This window comes from Rhipicephalus microplus, chromosome 8 (genome assembly GCF_043290135.1).
Source record: "Rhipicephalus microplus isolate Deutch F79 chromosome 8, USDA_Rmic, whole genome shotgun sequence".
Taxonomy (NCBI): Eukaryota; Metazoa; Arthropoda; class Arachnida; order Ixodida; family Ixodidae; genus Rhipicephalus; species Rhipicephalus microplus.
Genome location: NC_134707.1, coordinates 62,997,364 through 63,016,959, shown reverse-complemented (window position 1 = coordinate 63,016,959; position 19,596 = coordinate 62,997,364). Strand labels below are relative to the sequence as shown.

The 19,596-nt window shown below is 47.0% G+C and overlaps 4 non-coding genes across 4 annotated transcripts; all 4 read left to right on the top strand.

Moving 5' to 3' along the window:
* The first annotated feature begins 17,262 nt into the window (after window positions 1–17,262).
* TRNAT-CGU (transfer RNA threonine (anticodon CGU)) lies at window positions 17,263–17,335 on the top strand. The gene has a single exon. It is a non-coding gene; the product is annotated as a tRNA-Thr (tRNA).
* A 383-nt stretch (window positions 17,336–17,718) lies between these two features.
* TRNAT-CGU (transfer RNA threonine (anticodon CGU)) lies at window positions 17,719–17,791 on the top strand. Its single transcript has one exon. It is a non-coding gene; the product is annotated as a tRNA-Thr (tRNA).
* A 383-nt stretch (window positions 17,792–18,174) lies between these two features.
* TRNAT-CGU (transfer RNA threonine (anticodon CGU)) lies at window positions 18,175–18,247 on the top strand. Its single transcript has one exon. It is a non-coding gene; the product is annotated as a tRNA-Thr (tRNA).
* Window positions 18,248–18,615: 368 nt separating this feature from the next.
* On the top strand, window positions 18,616–18,688 carry TRNAT-CGU (transfer RNA threonine (anticodon CGU)). Its single transcript has one exon. It is a non-coding gene; the product is annotated as a tRNA-Thr (tRNA).
* The last annotated feature ends 908 nt before the right edge of the window (window positions 18,689–19,596 follow it).

Genomic DNA, 19,596 nt, shown 5'->3' with positions numbered 1-19,596 from the left:
CTCCAACGACAGCAGGAACATGTACACAACAGCTAGGGTGCATTCAACAAACTTAGTTAAATGCTTCTTTCCACATGTGGGTTGCACCTTCTTCTTGAGGTTCGTAAACTTACATAGACGGCTTAGTTTGTCTGAAGAAGAGAAAACCACGCAAACATTTCCTCTCGGGGCTATCTTTTTAAAATGGTGTAATAGCTGATGTACGTACGGAATACCGCTGGTTTACCCAGCATCGTGCTCACCCTTGGTCTGCGGTCGTCTCCGCATACGTGGAGCATTCAACAAGCACTCAGCTACCGACACCTGCACCAACACTGAGTAGCCTGCCAAGGATAATCGCTTGTTTTGTCTTGCAAAACTAGCCACCATTGTGTGACGGCATGATTTCAACAGGGCATTTCTAAAACATAACCTGGCAATCCCTCACTTTATTAGCTTTGAATGCACCGAATTGTACTGCAAGAGAGGCTTTTCTGGCCGTGGTTCATAGCACCAGCAAGTGTGTTCGAACGAACAAGAGAGACGATGGTCTAGAAAGCGGTTTGTGCCTTCTTGTGGAATTTCGTACGTCACTTCAAGTGGTACATGACACTCCTTATTATTGGCGGAATTTCTGCTGGTGTGGCTCAAACTTCATCGAAGAACAATAAAAAAAGAACAACAAATCGTCCACACGTTAAATAACCTTTCGAACCTTCGTCTGAGCGAGCTTATCAGCCAGCAAAACATCAAGACGGGCGAGAAATGGATCGCTCAGTATAGGTGCGATGCACAATCCTATGCATACCCTCGTTTTGTGTAGATAAATAGCGTGTCCCATTTGATGAAAGCTGACACGAAATAAAAATGTAAAAGCTCTAAAATCACTACTAGATATTAAGGCGTCATTCAGGAACCTTATGGCACCATATTCATCAGTGGACTGTTCCACTACTTCGAGAAGGTGTTTATAACGAATTGAGTAAAAACCAACTTTGATGCCCATGAAAAATGCTTGGTAAATTTTGTCAGCGTTAGTTTCTAAAAAATTGATTATTTCAACCGAGTTCCTTATCAGGAAAGGGTCTTTTATAGACAAACACTTAAGCTTGGCTTGTAAAAACAGTGCTACTGGCTTCTGCCAGGAGTCATATTATGACACAATAACCCGTAGGAGAACGTCAACTTTATAGGTTTTTGAGCTGAATTGAACCAACAGGTGGTTCCTTTTGCTTTTTTATTATCACTTCTCTAATTTACCAAGGTTGAAGTTCTTGCATTGCTTAATAGCTGAGGATTTTACCTTGCTCAGTGACACGTCATCGCATTGCTCGAAGAATTTGGCAACGGCACTGCTGGCTTTTTCACAAAACGCTCCTGCAGGAAGCACACAGAACCCACCTTCCATATCAGCTGGTAGCACACATAGAAAATTGCCTATGAGGTCGTTAGGAATTGTCCGTCAGGTAAACCGAGAGTTCCGGACGTGCTACCTTTGAGTGGGCAACCATGTCAACACCCTCAGAAATAAGGCGTACAACTGCTTCCTCTGCCGCATACATTGACATCTGCCTCATGAAAGTCAACAGTTCATCGGGTCTCTGCTTGGTTTCCACAGTGAACTTGGGACCCAACGACAGAGCGTCATGAATGTAGCCCGGAAGGTTAACCTGCTCCGTCACGTGCGCATGGTTGCGGCGTTCGAGAACTTTCTAAGAGAGACGGCTCCTGAACTATCTCAAGCAGACCTGCCACTCAACTTCTGTCTTCTGGGCGATCAGGCGGGAAAACGTGCGCAGGTTCATGTTCATCGACGAGGAATTCGTTTCTATGCGTAGCCACATGAAAAGAAGTTGCCGATATAGTCTTGACTGTCTGTTAAACTCCGATTTTAGGATCTTGCGCACTCTTGTAATATATCAATAATGAATTGTAAAATACTTATGCAGATTATAAATAAATCAGGGAGACAAATAATGACTCAGTTTTTATTACTACACAAAAAAGTCATTAAAGAGCACAAAATATACACATGAGGGTCCCAATGTATCATTAGTCCACAATTGTACCGTCTGGTTACATAACGGCGCAAAGTTAGTCTTTGATTGATATGTGGGGTTTAACGTCCCACAACCATCATATGATTATAAAAGACGCTGTAGTGGAGGGCTCCGGAAATTTCCACCACCTGGGGTTCTTTAACGTGCACCCAAATCTGAGCACACGAGGCTACAATATTTCCGCCTCCATCGGGCAAAGATAGTCTGTGCATTGTAACTTTTTACAAGTATACTTTGAATCGCTATTCATGTATTCTGGTCAACACGAGTCACTCATTGTCACAATACAAGTCCGAGTGCAGAAACAGCGCCTGAAGTTTGAGTGTTGTGCCCGCTACACCTTTTGAAATGGAAAGTCGTGCTGTCACAGTATTTTTGTTAGTTACTCAACTTTTTCTTTTTTACAGACGTGCAAGCAAGGTGTTTGTGGGAATCACAACTGGACGGAGATAAAGAGCATGCATCGTACTTACCGTACATTCAAGATCCTGTGATTTCTCATACTCTGTACGTCGAGTAATTTACAACAGCGCGATGTTACCTATACTTAGGTGAACGAAAGGTTCAGGAATTAAAGAAAGTGAGATTTTTGACCATATAGAAGCAGCAAACCAATATATATTGAACAAAACAAATAAACATTTTTGTATGTGCTGATTTCACCAAGCTCAAATCAGCTTTTTGTTTCTGTATAAAACCTTCAGAGTAACCCAGCCACTCCACGCAAGGCTTATGTGTATCATTCAGGACACTTCCTAAGAGTTAAGGAGAACGCCGGCGTATTAAAAAAAATTGCAATTATTCTGTAAGGCCCACGCAGTGAATGTGACAGCAAGAACTGTAGTTTCACATGAAGAAAGACAAGCGGCTTGATACTTGCCGCGTGCCACTGAAGCACAAAGAAGTAAGCTCGAAAAGAACGCTCAGGTATACACAGGGCATGCGTAGACTAACAGCTATCACAGCTGTTACACCTCTGTGTTTGAGAAACGCACTCAAATCTGCAGGAATGAGAACCCAAGCGTCTTTAATATTGCTTATTCCTTTAAATAGCGGCACGTGAAGTGACCCCGCTGTATCTCCTGTCACGTGGTGGTCTTGGCGTAAGGTGCGCCCGGCGAATTTTTCAGATGCGAAGCAGCTTTTGGCGGAGTTAAATACAGTGTGCAGCGTGACCACTATACTGTGCGTGTGCCAGCTCCCCCCCCCCTCTGCTCACGTGAGTGCAATGAGGTGGGAAGCGGTGGGATGAAGGTGGTGGGAGAGCACTGACTCTGCTTCGTTTCGCCTCAGCCGTTTATCCCTCCACCGCTGCTGTGATCGCATATATAATGTTGCGCGCACTCACGCCGTTGTACTCTCCTAGTATTGATGGGTTTTTACTTTACGGCCCACACATGGTAATACACAATGGTGCGAGGAGAGGGTAACATAAGCGGTACACAACATATACACAACTGCAGACACAAAAGTAACACACATGGAAGCCTAAAAACGGAAACAACAAATGTAAATAAAAATAAACACCAGTGATGCTTGGCATCGCTACATGGCTCTTTTTATTGGTACATGGTGTGAATTTTTTGTCGATTTCCAAATCGAGTGGGTGCAAATAGAGCCAATTCTTGGTGCGCGTCTTAAGGGCAGTCTTCAAGTTGAAAGAAAATGCGGGTGTTGCGGGGAAGTCAACACGTTTTAGCTCCTCCGAGAATTGCTTGCAGCCAGTAGTAAATGGTGCATATATATAGCTTGCTGCTATTAAGCCCTTGGATGCGTGGCAGGTAGTTGAGTGATGCAAGCGGAGCGAGGGGTCGCTGATTCCGATCGCCAGTCGGTCGCTTCAAAATATGTATTGCGATAGCACTTATAAGGACACTCTCGGCTGGATTTCGTCGTCATGGTCATGCAGCGTGTATATATATATATATATAAATATATATATATATATATATATATATATATATATATATATATATATATATATATATATATATATATATATATATATTGTTACGGGAAGGAGACTGACTCAGAGGGGTAGTCAGCGATCACCGATGTATTTACAGACGGTTAGGCGAGCAGCGCCAGCCACACAGATTAGCTCGTGCCAGTCTATCTGCTTCGTCTTCTTCAGCTCCATGCACTGGCACGTAGCATGACCCCCGGCGGCGGAGGCACCGTCCCGGTGCTTTAAAGGTCGTTATCTGACGCATTATTGTAGGGCTTGATCCGCGAGACGTGTACGATATCACTGGGCCGCATAGTAGATGATGATGGGCAGGTGGGGCTGATCTCGTAGGTGACAGGTGTTACTTGACGCAATATACGGTAGGGTCCCGTGTAATGAGACAGAAGTTTTTCCGATAGGCCCAGCCGACGATGAGGGGACCAGAGTAAAACGAGGGTACCGGGAGCGAAATGTACATCTCTATGTTCCGCATCATACCGACGGCATTGGTTGGTTTGCGACGCCATCAGCCGAGCGCGAGCGAGCTGACGGGCATGATCGGCTCGCGCAATCGCGTCGCGGGCATACTCGCTGGTGGACGAGGTGTGAGCTGAGATGACTGTGTCCAGTGGTAAAGTCGGGTCTCTTCCGTACAATAAGTAGAACGGCGAAAAGCCCGCTGTGTCGTGGCGGGATGAATTGTACGCGAAAGTTGCGTAGGGTAAGGCAAGGTCCCAGTCTCGGTGGTCGGGCGACACGTACATAGCGAGCATATTTGTTAAAGTGCGGTTGAATCGTTCCGTGAGGCCGTTTGTTTGAGGGTGGTAAGCGGTTGTCAGTGTGTGCTGCGTGGAGCAAGAACGCAGAATGTCGGCGATGACTTGGGATAGAAATGTACGGCCACGGTCTGTGAGAAGCTGTCTCGGGGCACCGTGAATCAATATAACGTCCCGTAACAAGAAGTCAGCGACGTCGGTTGCACAGCTGGTCGGTAGAGCTCGCGTAATAGCGTAGCGTGTAGCGTAGTCTGTCATAACGGCTATCCATTTGTTTCCCAATGTTGATGTGGGAAAAGGACCAAGCAGGTCTAACCCAACACGGTAAAATGGTTCCGCGGGTATGTCAATTGGTTGAAGATGGCCAGCGGGTAGCAGCGACGGTGTCTTACGACGTTGGCATAGGTCACATGTGGCGACGTATCGGCGTACCGAACGAGCAAGGCCTGGCCAGAAAAAACGGCGCCGGACGCGCTCGTACGTGCGGGATGCACCGAGGTGCCCAGCTGTGGGAGCGTCGTGAAGTTCGGTGAGAACACAGCGGCGCAAATGCTTAGGCACAACAATGAGAAGGTCGGGCCCGTCTGGTCGGAAATTGCGACGGTATAGCACACCCTTTTGAATGACAAAGTAGCGGACGGAAGCATCATTTGTGCAGGATTCTATACGGCTGATGATGTCAAGCAGCTCTGGATCACGCTTCTGTTCTTCCCCAATATTAAGGAAGTCGGACACTGACAAGATAGAGTTCTCCGTGGGCTCGTCAGTGTCCTCGGGATCGTCGACAGGGTACCGGGAGAGGCAATCGGCATCACGGTGTAGGTGGCCAGATTTGTAGACCACCGAATAGGAAAACTCTTGCAGGCGCAAAGCCCAGCGACCAAGGCGGCCTGATGGATCTTTCAGAGAGTTCAGCCAGCAGAGTGCGTGGTGGTCGGTAACTACCGAAAATGGGCGTCCGTATAGATAAGGTCGAAATTTCGCCACCGCCCATACAAGAGCCAAGCACTCACGCTCTGTTATCGAATAGTTACGTTCAGGGGCGGATAGGAGACGGCTGGCATATGCAATAACGCAATCATGGCCATGTTGTTTCTGAGCCAGCACTGCACCAATGCCATGCCCACTTGCATCTGTACGGATTTCCGTAGGGGCAGCAGGGTTGAAGTGTGCCAGAATCGGAGGGCTAGTGAGAAGAGCGACGAGAGTCGAGAACGCAGAAGCCTCTTCGGAGCCCCATGAAAACGGGACTTCTTTCTTGAGGAGCTGCGTAAGCGGCCTCGCTATGTGCGCGAAATTTTTCGCGAAGCGTCGGAAGTAGGAGCATAATCCGATAAAGCTGCGTACATCCTTCGCAGATCGTGGTACAGGAAAGTTTTTGACGGCGCTGATTTTTGCCGGGTCTGGTTGTACACCGTTGGCGTCTACTAAATGGCCAAGCACTGTGATTTGATGGCGTCCAAAGTGACATTTGGACGAGTTGAGCTGCAGGCCAGCGCGACGGAAGATTCCCAGGATGGCTGAGAGGCGCTCTATGTGAGTTTCAAATGTTGGTGAAAAGACAATGACGTCGTCCAAGTAGCACAAACAGGTGGACCATTTGAATCCTCTGAGCAGGGAGTCCATCATTCGTTCGAAGGTGGCTGGAGCGTTACAAAGGCCGAAGGGCATGACCTTGAACTGATATAGGCCATCGGGGGTGATGAATGCCGTTTTTTCACGGTCCATTTCATCTACCTCTATCTGCCAGTAGCCGGAACGAAGGTCTATGGAGGAAAAATAGTGGGACCCATAGAGGCAATCAAGCGCATCATCTATTCGTGGCAGAGGGTACACGTCTTTTTTGGTAATTTTGTTTAGGTGTCGATAATCCACACAGAAACGCCATGCACCGTCTTTCTTGCGGACTAGCACTACAGGAGAAGCCCAAGGACTGCAGGATGGCTCAATGATGTCCTTGACGAGCATTTTGTCGACCTCACTTTGGATGATGTGACGCTCGGCTGCCGACACCCGATATGGACGCCTATGAATAGGATGCTCATTACCAGTGTTTATGCGGTGGCTCATACCGGTAGCTTTCCCCAACGGACGGCCGCTGATGTCAAAAACGTCGATGTAGGACAGCAGAACCCGGTGGAGCTCATCAGTCTGCTGCGGCGTTAAGTTGGGAGCGATCATCGAAGTAATAGCGCTGTCGGAGCAAGTGGCAGACTGATGTTGAGCGTGGGGGTCAGAAGGGGCGGCCATCACAAAAACATCTACCGCATTGTCTTCTAAGGTGCAGAGCAACGCCAAAGAGATCCCTTGTGGCAAAACTTGAGGTGTCAAGCTAAAGTTGACAACTGGGAGACATGTAGAATTTCCTGCGACGGACAGAATGGTGTGCGGTAATGTAATGCCACGGCTTATGAGAACATCGGTGATAGGGGTCAGAACATAGTCACCGTCGGGAACTGGTGGCATTGAGACGAGCTCTATGTAGGTCAGTGTCTGTGGAGGGAGGCGCGCGTGTCCCGTTGTGCAGAGGCGACTTGGCCGTTGTGTAAGAGGTTCTGTTGCGGGAAAGTGTAGACGGAGAGTACTGGTCGAACAGTCTATGAGGGCAGAATGCGCGGACAGGAAGTCGAGGCCTAAGATTACGTCGTGGGGGCATTTGTCAAGGACAGTGAAGAGAACAACTGTGTGTCGATCCGCAATGCTCACACGAGCGGAGCACATTCCAACGATAGATGCTATTCCACCATCCGCAACACGAACGGAGTGGTCGCAGGTGTGAGAACCTTCTTGAGCTTGCGGCGAAAATCACTCGTCATCACGGAAAGTTGGGCGCCGGTGTCGACAAGAGCAGTGACATGTACGCCGTCTACTTGTACGTCTATGAGGTTCCGTTTTGTCGGTATCGTCAAAAGAGGATTTTCGGTCAGTCCAGGCGATGCAGCGCCACCTCCGGGGGCTGCAACGCTTAGTTTTCCGTCGGAGAACCTCGTGGGAAGGCGGGGGAAGATGGTCGGCGGGGCTGTGGAGAACGGGACTGGCGACGTTGGGGGGATGGAGAGCGGGAGTAGCGGTGTTCAGAAGCAGGTTCATGGGCAAAATGGTCGCGGCTGGTCTCATGGCGATAGGCAGGACGGGCATAGAAGGGACGAGAGGACAGTTGTGCAGGAGGACCCCAGCGACTTCTGCAATGACGAGAAATGTGCCCGATTCTGTGACACGAGAAGCATATCGGCTTGTCATCTTGTGTTCGCCATGCGGACGGATTACGGAACGTTGAGGGAGAGCTGGTCTGGAAGGGACGTGCAGGCGTGTATCGGGGCTGGTAGTCGGTGCGGGGAGGCGGTGAGATGGAGTGAATTCCCAAGCTGGCGATTTCCTGCCGGACGACTGCTTGAATGAGAGGCAACGTAATTGGCGGGGAGGGGTCTGGGGACGTTGGTCCCACCTTAGCTGGAGCAGCCGCTTCAAGCTCCCGCCTGACGATTCGCGTCAAGTTGTCACAGGTGTCTGGTGGATGATATGTGTCGATACACGAGGACGTCGCAGTGGTGTTCGGGAGGCGCTGGAACTGATGGGAGATGCGTCTGCTTTTAGCTTGTTGGAACCGGCGGCATTCTTGAATGATCGCATCAACAGAAGACACATTGTTGAATACCAACAAGTTGAACGCATCGTCGGCGATACCCTTTAGGATATGGGCAACTTTTTCAGGTTCAGACATATTTTCGTCAGCTTGGCGGCATAGTGAAAGGACAGCCTGAATATAACCAATATAAGGCTCCGTGGAAGATTGTGCGCGAGTCGACAACTCATTTTTCGCAGCTTCTTGACGACCAGAGATGTTGCCAAAAAGCTCACGGATCTTTGCCTTGAAGCTGTCCCAGCTTGTTATGTCATGCTCGTGGTTATCGAACCAAACACGAGGGGTTCCGTCGAGATAAAAGATGACGTTTGCGAGCATAAGGGTGGGATCCCACCTGTAAGTGGCGCTGACGCGTTCGTAGAGGCGTAGCCACTGGTCGACGTCGGAACCCTCGCTGCCCGAGAACACGCCGGGGTCTTTGAGCGCGGGAAGCGTCACGAAAGTTGTTGCGGGCGCTGGGTTGACAGGTCGGGCAGAAGGGGGAACGACCGGAGAGGATGTAGCCGAGTCTTGAGTGGTCATGTTGTTAGCCGCGAGGGAGCGTCCGCTTCGGAGTTCCGTGGCGAGGACGGGGATCGCACAACTCCACCAAATATGTTACGGGAAGGAGACTGACTCAGAGGGGTAGTCAGCGATCACCGATGTATTTACAGACGGTTAGGCGAGCAGCGCCAGCCACACAGATTAGCTCGTGCCAGTCTATCTGCTTCGTCTTCTTCAGCTCCATGCACTGGCACGTAGCAATATATATATATATATATATATATATATATATATATATATATATATATATATATATATATATATATATATATATATATATATATATATATATATATATATATATATATATATATATATATATATATTTATATATATTAATATATATATGTATATATATATATATATATATATATATATGTGTGTGTGTGTGTGTGTGTGTGTGTGTCACAAAAGAAGGCAGAGATGGTTTGGAGAAGTAGATGAGGAAGAAGTGGGAATGGAGTAAACATGGCGTATGAGCCAGGCACGTCTCCCATTCATCATAGCGTCACACGAGTTGACAGGATGAAGACCTGGCCACCGCTCGTCAGCCTCACATCATTCACGAAACCACCGGCAATACGCCTCAACTGAATATCGACCACAGAAGAGGTGATCTCAGCCGCATGCCATTACCGGCATCACGACAGAACCATCGACTGACCTTCCCATCCCTAAATACACCGGAGCAGTGAACGATGGACCTGTACAGAACTGGTTCGACCTGTTCGAGCTCCACGCTATCGCTGCATCATGGTCGGAACGGGAGATGATAATCAACTTTACCGACTACATCTCCGGTGAGGCTTTTAAATTCTACCTCACCCACATATTTCAAAACGACGAGTCATGGGAAAAGATAAAAAAAGAAATGATCGCTTGGTTTAAAAAATACAATGACGACTACGACGAAGATTCGCTTATAACCGACCATCCACAGACATCCGCGCTCGGTCACCGCAGTGAAAAGCACTGCTCACGCATTGCGACACCAAAAAGAATCGGCCTTTGAAACAGGAGCAATTAAAGCACCCTCTCAATGAAAGGCAGCCAATTCTGTTTGCAGGAAGAGTGTACCCTCAACCGCACCGCGTTTTACAACTGCTTGATTGAAAACCAACCTTTACGTCATCAATGCACTGTAGCACTCACATTAGGGAGCCACCCTGTGCGCAGTACTTTCCGTCTCGCGCACTTCGACCACCTCCTACTTTTCCGTCGCTTGGCCCTTCAGTTGCTCACAGCGCTCACCTCGCATCTCACATGCTTACTACGGTTGATATAGAGGTGAGAAACCCTGAAGATACTCAGCCTGGCTCTGGCCCTTCTGTGCAAATGCATGCATCAGAACAGCTTAACTCGTTAGTTACACAGAAAGAAAAACATTTCCGACTTAAATCTGACCAAACTACGCCTGCAGCGGTGTCACCATCCAGTGCACGGACACCTGGGAGTCTTAACAACACAGGAGACTCGGAAGCATCTAATCGCACACGTTGCCGGGAGCCAGAATCGTTCATTAGGAACAGCGTCACAAGAGCCTCCGAAGAGTCTCCAGTAAATTCGAGCGCACATCCTTCATTACCCGAAATGCAGCATAACAGTCCACTGACTACCATCTGCCTACTGGACACCACATCAAGTTGCCCAGAAAACCAGTGCCATGGTCATAAACGGCTGTCACCTCAGCTCCTTCCACATGAACACCATCAACGCCAGCAGAAGCAAGCCCAACAAATCTCCATGGGCTACACCAGCAAGGACGAATACGAACGGAAATATCTTTGGAAGAACACTCGAGGATTTAACAAAGGCGTCTACAAGTAGGTCAAGTGAAGCGATGACAAATTAAATATGTCTTGCTTAAAACAAATAAGTCTTCTGATTCAAGACATTTTCACAAAAAGGAACCTCGCACAAGTTTTCTCCAGAAAATATCAAGATTCAGTCTACAATCAAAGCTGTTCAAACAACAGGACACAAAGCGACGAAGAAGGCGCAAACCCATACCCTGTAATACGGAAAGACGCAGAAATCACATCAGTCTTGGTCAACAAACACACCGACGGGTGGCACTGCATGTGTACCAATCAAGGCAAAGAGCACGACGCCTACACAAATCATGCTGCTGTTTCGCCAAAGCCTTCACACCACGTTCATTCTTTGCAAGTATACAATCAGTTTCATTATCTGCAGTTTCCGCGTTCAAGGTGTACTTTTGTTTTCCAGTACGCAACAGTCAGCCTCGCCCACCGAACTCCAGCACTTACCGGACTGCTGCACTCTCCTGTGAAGCTAAAGTGTGTCTACGGAAACTTCCTGGGACATGGAACGATCTTTCCTTTTTTGACAGTGTTCACTTTTAAGCCGGGAATGTTCATTTTTTAATTTCTGTTCGTCTTACGCGACTTCTTTCGGGGGGAGGGGGAATCCTGTGACGAAAGAAGGCAGAGATGGTTTGGAGAAGTAGATGAGGAAGAAGTGAGAATGGAATAAACATGGCGTATGAGCCAGGCCACGTCTCCCATTTATCATAGCGTCACACACACACACACACACACATATATATATATATATATATATATATATATATATATATATATATATATATATATATATATATATATATATATATATATATATATATATATATATATATATATATATATATTGTCACAGGTAGTAATTATGAGCCAGCAACAGTAGCGTTAAATCGCTTGGAAATGGAGAAAGAAGAGAACATTGCTCCCTGGGCTTGGGCAAGCAAGAAGTCGATTCGCGGCTGTTCGTTATTTCGGTCACGACACTGGTAGAGGTGCTGGGTATATGTGCCTCGGCTCCAGATTTTCAGCCGACACACTGAGCTACTTCGAGACAGCTACAGCTCCCACGGCAAGAAGCAGTTGCCGCCTGTGAGGACTATTTCTAGAATACGGTCCTCTCTCTCAAGACGAGATGGCAACCTCGACTACAACCAGGCGAGTAAAACCAACGACGCCTACTCTTTTCTCCCGCACGTTTTTCATACGCCGCAAACACCACGCTCATTTCATGGAGAGATTTATGTGGATGTTGATGACTGGCTTGACCACTTCGATGGAGTTGCAAACATCAACAAATGGGATGAAGCTCGCAAGCTGCGGAGAGTTTACTTTTCGTTGAAAGACTCTGCCAAAATGTGGTATGAGAATCACGAGGGTTCCTTTGCGACGTGGCAAGAGTTCAGCCGGCAGTTTCGCGATGCGTAGCGCACTGCTGAAAAGAAAGAGAGAGCGGAGCAGGCCATCTCGTCTCGGAACCAACGACCTAACGAGAGAGTTCCGATGTTTGTCAAGGACATGCTTCGACTCTTCAAGCGTGCCGACCCTGAAATGTCCGAGGAAAAGAATGTGCGGCATTTATTGCGTGGGGTAAAAGATCAGCTCTTCGCCGAACTCGTGCGCGATTCACCGACGACTGTGGCTGAGTTCATAAATGAGGCAACCACAATGTAGCGTACTCTCCAGCGTCGGTCATCACAGTACGAACGCCAAGACGTCACCACTGCTGCATGCTCTATCGGGGCTGACAGCGAGAGACATGTCTTCGCAGTGTTCATAAGAAGCGTCGTGCGGGATGAGCGGCGCCAACTCCAAGCAGCAGGACCCCAACCATCCGTAATGCTCTCTCAGACTTAATCCGAAATCAGATCCGACAGGTGGTCACCCCACCGGTGCCAACAAGGCCGGAGGCCCCTGTGCTGACTTATTCGGCGGCTCGGCGATCTCCTGCACCACATGCTCCTGATCTATGCGGACAATGGATCAGGCTAGCCATCGATTCCAGGGCCCCTCTTCGACTCTGCCACCCGTCTCAAGGTTTCCGAGTACACCCTCTTATTATCCGTATGGATCGCATATGGAACGCCACAAAGGCCAGCGTGTGGCGTACGTCAGAAAACCGCCCACTCTGCTACCACTGTAGCGAAGCGGGTCACGTCTACCGCAATTGTCAGTACCGCCAACTTGGTCTCCGTGGCTTTCACCCTGATGCTCGGTGACCGCGTTACGGTGAGCGTCCCAGCGACATCGAAGCTTACCTTACGGGCCAGCAAGCTCCTCGCCATGGTCAACGCCCCAAATCATGATCACCATCACCTTGCCGCTCCAAGTCACCTACCATTTCCACGTCATCTTATGCTCCTTGCAGAGGCCGGTCACCGAGTCCACACAGGGGAAACCAGAAACCGCGGCTCCTGGGGGTGAAGCCGCGTGCCAACGAACTGTCAAAGAGCCTCCCTCGACGCAAATACCCGACGAAGACCGTTCTGATTTTTCACTAGTTTCCGAAAGTCATAGGTCTGGTTCTGCCGACATCATCATACACGTCGATAATCACGTTATCACTGCCCTCGTAGACACCGGCGCCGATTATTCGATTATGAGCAGCGCCCTGGCGTCCCAACTGAGGAAGGTAAATACCCCTTAGCGAGGACCCCCGTTGCACATGGCAGGGGGCCACCTCTTTACGCCGACCGGAATGCGCACAGCGCGTGTTCGAGTCGGTGCTTCGAGGTTCACAGGGTCCTTCCTCGTATTAGCTGTGTGCTCCCGTCCACTCATTTTGAGACTGGACATTCTTCGCGAACAAGGCACAATTATCGACCTACGGCACTTGCAGGTGTCGTTCCACAACCCGTTTTATCCTCAACCTGAAAATGCCCACTTATCGAAGGCTGCCCTACGTGTATCCTTTACCACGAATAAATACATTACTCGCTGGGCCGCATTCGCAACGCTCGTTACTTTTCTTCCATGGATCTACGCAGCAGCTTTTGGCAAATTTCCGTTAATGAGCATGACCGCAAAAAGACCGCCTTCTTTACTCCTGGCGGACTCTACTAGTTCAAGGTCCTTCCCTTTGGCTTATGCTCGGCGCCAGCTACTTTTCAAAGAAATATGGACGCGGTTCTTTTTGGGCTAAAATGGCAATCGTGTCTTGTCTACCTTGACGATGTGGTCGTCTCCTTGGACACGTTTGAGCAGCACATCCAGTGCTTACAGACAGTTCTTCAGATAATTCGAACAGCTGGACTTTCTCTCAAACCTGAGAAATGCCACTTTGCTTTCGAGAAACTGAATTTTCTTGGTCACATTGTCAGCCACACTGGTATACATCCAGACCCTGAGAAAACGAAAGTTGTTGCCGCATTTTCTATCCCAACGAACAAGCGCGATATCCGCCGATTTCTGAGACTGTGCGCTTATAACAGACGCTTCGTCAAAGGCTTTTTCTAAAATCGCTGAACCACTAAATGAACTTACAAAAGACAGCGTACCATTTGTTTGGGGTCAGGATCAGCATCACGTTTTTGACACGCTACGAAACCATCTCCAAGCCCCTCCTGTACTCAGTCACTTTGACAACAACGCTGCCACAGAGCTACACACGTATGCCAGCAACGTCGCACTTCGAGCTGTATTGGTTCAATGGCAAAACGGCGTAGAGTGCGTGATTGCCAATGCAAGTCGAACACTATCATCGCCAGAGAAAAACTACTCTGCAACAAAAAAGAATGCTTAGCTGTTGTTAGGGGTGTAACAAAGTTTCCGCCTTACTTGTAGGGTCGATTATTCTGAGTAGTTAGCGACCACCATTCGTTATGCTGGCTCGCGAACCTGCAAGAATTTGACGTTACAGTCATTCACAAGTCATGACGCTAACACACCGATGCTGACTGTCTCTCACGTGCGCCAATCGGAAATACTAACGCAGACGTTGAAGAGGACAATACATTCCTTACCTCTGTATCAGCAACCGACTTGGCTCAACAAAGACGCGATGACTTCGAGCTAAGCCAGTTGATTGACTACTTCGAAGGTCGAAAAAGCAGTCTTCAACGAAACTTCGCACGTTCTCTTGCCTCGTTCTGCATCAGGGATGGAGTCCTCTATAAGAAACATTTCGACCATACCCAGGCTAATTACCGACTAGTTGCGCCGACCTCGCTTCGAGACGATAATTTACATGCTTGGCATGACGAACCATCATCCGGACACATTGGCTACACGCGCACCTTGGAAAGAATTTGCCGCTTATACTACTGACCACGCCTCGCGAAGACAGTGAAGCAGTACGTCCGCACATGCCGCGACTGCGAACGCCGTAAGACTCCACTTGTCCAACCAGCAGGACTACTACAGCCTATCGCCACGCCGGAAACACCATTCCATCAAATTGGCATTGACTTGTTCGGATTGTTTCCCACGTCTTCATCTTGAAACCGGTGGATTGTGGGTGCCACGGATTATTTAACGCGTTACAGCAAAACAAAGGCCCTGCCCAAAGCTACCGCAGCCAAAATCGCCCAGTTTTTCGTCACCAGCATCGTACTTGCATGGTCACGGAGCGCCAGCTGTGATAATCGTGGGACAGCTTTCACCGCAGACATGCTTCAAGAAGTGCTTAGAGGAAGTGGTACAGAACATAGGAAAACCACGGGTTATCACCCCCAAACAAACGGACTCACTGAACAGTTGAACAAGACTATAGCAGATATGCTGTCAATGTATGTGGCCGTTGATCACAAGAACTGAGATGATATACTCCCTTACGTTACTTTTGCTTACAATACAGCAGTCCAAGAGAGTACAGGTTTCACCCCATTTCGCTTAGTTCATGGTCGAGAGGTCACCACAATGCTCGACGCAATGCTGCTTCCCAGCAACTTGGGCATGTTCAACGTGGACGTTGCCTTATTCGCTCAACATGCTGAGGAGGCCCGTCAACTCGTCCGACGCCGTATTCAAGCACGCCAAACTGCCGACGCACGTCACTAAAACCTTACACACCGAGAGGTCACCTTCCAACCAAGCGATGAATTTTGGGTGTGGACCCCCATCTCACAGCGAGGTCACTCTTAAAAGTTGATGTGGCGCTACTTCGGCCCGTACAAAGTTCTACGCCGACTCAGTGACGTTACCTACGAAGTTCTCCCTGAGGGCAACACAAGACGTTCCCATCGGTTTCAACAAAGTGATGTGCTGCATGTGTCAAGGCTCAAGCCGTATTTCTAGCGTCATCAATCGAACATGGAATGATGTACCATGCAATGACTATTTTTGTCCCTTTTGTTTCTTTTATTGTCTTGTGTCCTAACTCCTTTCTTTATTGAGTACTTCTATGACACCAGAACATTTTTTTTGCCTTACAACGCAGTTGTTAGATTTCATGGTAGCATCTTTTCTTTCTCAGTTTTTTTTTCAACGTTCATTACCAGCATCGAGACGATGCTTTTCCAGGAGAGGGAATAATATCACAGGTAAAGGGTATGCGCCATCAACTGTAGCATGAAATCGCATTGAAATGGAGAAAGAAGAGAACATTGCTTCCTGGTCTGGGCCGACCAAGACGTCGATTCGCGGCTGTTCGTTATTTCGTTCATAGCAATATATATATATATATATATATATATATATATATATATATATATATATATATATTTTCATCCACTTTTCTTTCTTCTTATTTACATTCCATTGGTTTTAATAACTTCCCCTGTACATTTCTTGGCATTACTGTCTGTTATATCTCATTATATTGTGTTAGAAACACGGAAAAACGAGCCCTTAGGTATACACTTCTTTCCCTTATTTCATTGAACGAGGGTCTCGTACAGGCAGACTTGGTGTGTTTGGGTTGTATAAAAGGGACAATTAATCAGCTGCCCGCTCATAATAAGTTCACGTGCTACGTGGCGCCAAAACATGCGCATAAGAGTGTTTTCACACTCGTTGTTTGGCTTATAGATGGCGCTGACTGTCACTCCTACTTCTAAATTCACAGATAAACCCAAAAAAGTGGATGGAGGGAGGGCCGCTGTGATAGCTCAGTTTTTAGAGCATCGAACGCGTAATTCGAAGGTCGTAGGTTCGATTCCTGCTCACAGTTGGTAATTTTTTCATCCACTTTTCTTTCTTCTTATTTACATTCCATTGGTTTTAATAACTTCCCCTGTACATTTCTTGGCATTACTGTCTGTTACATCTCATTATATTGTGTTAGAAACACGGAAAAACGAGCCCTTAGGTATACACTTCTTTCCCTTATTTCATTGAATGAGGGTCTCGTACAGGCAGACTTGGTGTGTTTAGGTTGTATAAGAGGGACAATTAATCAGCTGCCCGCTCATAATAAGTTCACGTGCTACGTGGCGCCAAAACATGCGCATAAGAGTGTTTTCACACTCGTTGTTTGGCTTATAGATGGCGCTGACTGTCACTCCTACTTCTAAATTCACAGATAAACCCGAAAAAAGTGGATGGAGGTAGGGCCGCTGTGATAGCTCAGTGGTTAGAGCATCGAACGCGTAATTCGAAGGTCGTAGGTTCGATTCCTGCTCACAGTTGGTAATTTTTTCATCCACTTTTCTTTCTTCTTATTTATATTCCATTGGTTTTAATAACTTCCCCTGTACATTTCTTCGCATTACTGTCTGTTATATCTCATTATATTGTGTTAGAAACACGGAAAAACGAGCCCTTAGGTATACACTTCTTTCCCTTATTTCATTGAACGAGGGTCTCGTACAGGCAGACTTGGTGTGTTTAGGTTGTATAAGAGGGACAATTAATCAGCTGCCCGCTCATAATAAGTTCACGTGCTACGTGGCGCCAAAACATGCGCATAAGAGTGTTTTCAAACTCGTTGTTTGGCTTATAGATGGCGCTGACTGTCAGTCCTACTTCTAAATTCACAGATAAACCCAAAAAAGTGGATGGAGGGAGGGCCGCTGTGATAGCTCAGTGGTTAGAGCATCGAACGCGTAATTCGAAGGTCGTAGGTTCGATTCCTGCTCACAGTTGGTAATTTTTTCATCCACTTTTCTTTCTTCTTATTTACATTCCATTGGTTTTAATAACTTCCCCTGTACATTTCTTGGCATTACTGACTGTTATATCTCATTATATTGTGTTAGAAACACGAAAAAACGAGCCCTTAGGTATACACTTCTTTCCCTTATTTCATTGAACGAGGGTCTCGTACAGGCAGACTTGGTGTGTTTAGGTTGTATAAGAGGGACAATTAATCAGCTGCCCGCTCATAATAAGTTCACGTGCTACGTGGCGCCAAAACATGCGCATAAGAGTGTTTTCACACTCGTTGTTTGGCTTATAGATGGCGCTGACTGTCACTCCTACTTCTAAATTCACAGATAAACCCAAAAAAGTGGATGGAGGGAGGGCCGCTGTGATAGCTCAGTGGTTAGAGCATCGAACGCGTAATTCGAAGGTCGTAGGTTCGATTCCTGCTCACAGTTGGTAATTTTTTCATCCACCTTTCTTTCTTCTTATTTACATTCCATTGGTTTTAATAACTTCCCCTGTACATTTCTTGGCATTACTGTCTGTTATATCTCATTATATTGTGTTAGAAACACGGAAAAACGAGCCCTTAGGTATACACTTCTTTCCCTTATTTCAATGAACGAGGGTCTCGTACAGGCAGACTTGGTGTGTTTAGGTTGTATAAGAGGGACAATTAATCAGCTGCCCGCTCATAATAAGTTCACGTGCTACGTGGCGCCAAAACATGCGCATAAGAGTGTTTTCACACTCGTTGTTTGGCTTATAGATGGCGCTGACTGTCACTCCTACTTCTAAATTCACAGTGGATGGAGGGAGGGCCGCTGTGATAGCTCAGTGGTTAGAGCATCGAACGCGTAATTCGAAGGTCGTAGGTTCGATTCCTGCTCACAGTTGGTAATTTTTTCATCCACTTTTCTTTCTTCTTATTTACATTCCATTGGTTTTAATAAGTTCCCCTGTACATTTCTTGGCATTACTGTCTGTTATATCTCATTATATTGTGTTAGAAACACGGAAAAACGAGCCCTTAGGTATACACTTCTTTCCCTTATATATATATATATATATATATATATATATATATATATATATATATATATATATATATATATATATATATATATATATATATATATATATATATATATATTTACTTATATATATATACTTATATATATTTACTTATATATATATATATATATATATATATATATATATAAGTAAATCCTCCGTCAGCGATCACAACGTGGTTTATTTCGACGTTTCGGCCTAGAGTCTCGCCTTCAACAGGATTGAGGGTACAGTTTGTTGCTGCCCAGCTTTATACAATCTTGAATCAGAGGGAGAGAGAAAAAGAGATAAAAACGAAAAAATAAGAAAAAAGAAAAAAAGGAGAAAAGAAAGAAATACTATAAGGTGGACTCCCACGGGCGCCCCCTATCACACTTCCTTCCCCTTCCCCCTCCATCTCTCTCCCTTTTCTCCTTTTCACCTTTATGATGTCTGCGGTCTGTGTATACTTCCTTTTACTAACGCAATGTTCCCGACCAGATGGCGCCTCCTGGCTCTGGCGGTTCAGTATGGGGGGAAAAGAGCTTTTCAAAGAAGTTTAAGCTTTTAACTATTTAGCGCCCCGCCGACATCTCGTCGTAGAAAGAGGGGCGCCACGTATGGCCGCAGAGGCCGGCAAGCGGATGCAATGACAATTCTTGCCCGCTTCTGGATTACGAGTGCAGTAGGGGCGTCTCGACTGTGCACAGGATTGCTGTTGGACACGTCATGTTTGGCACAATTGACTGGA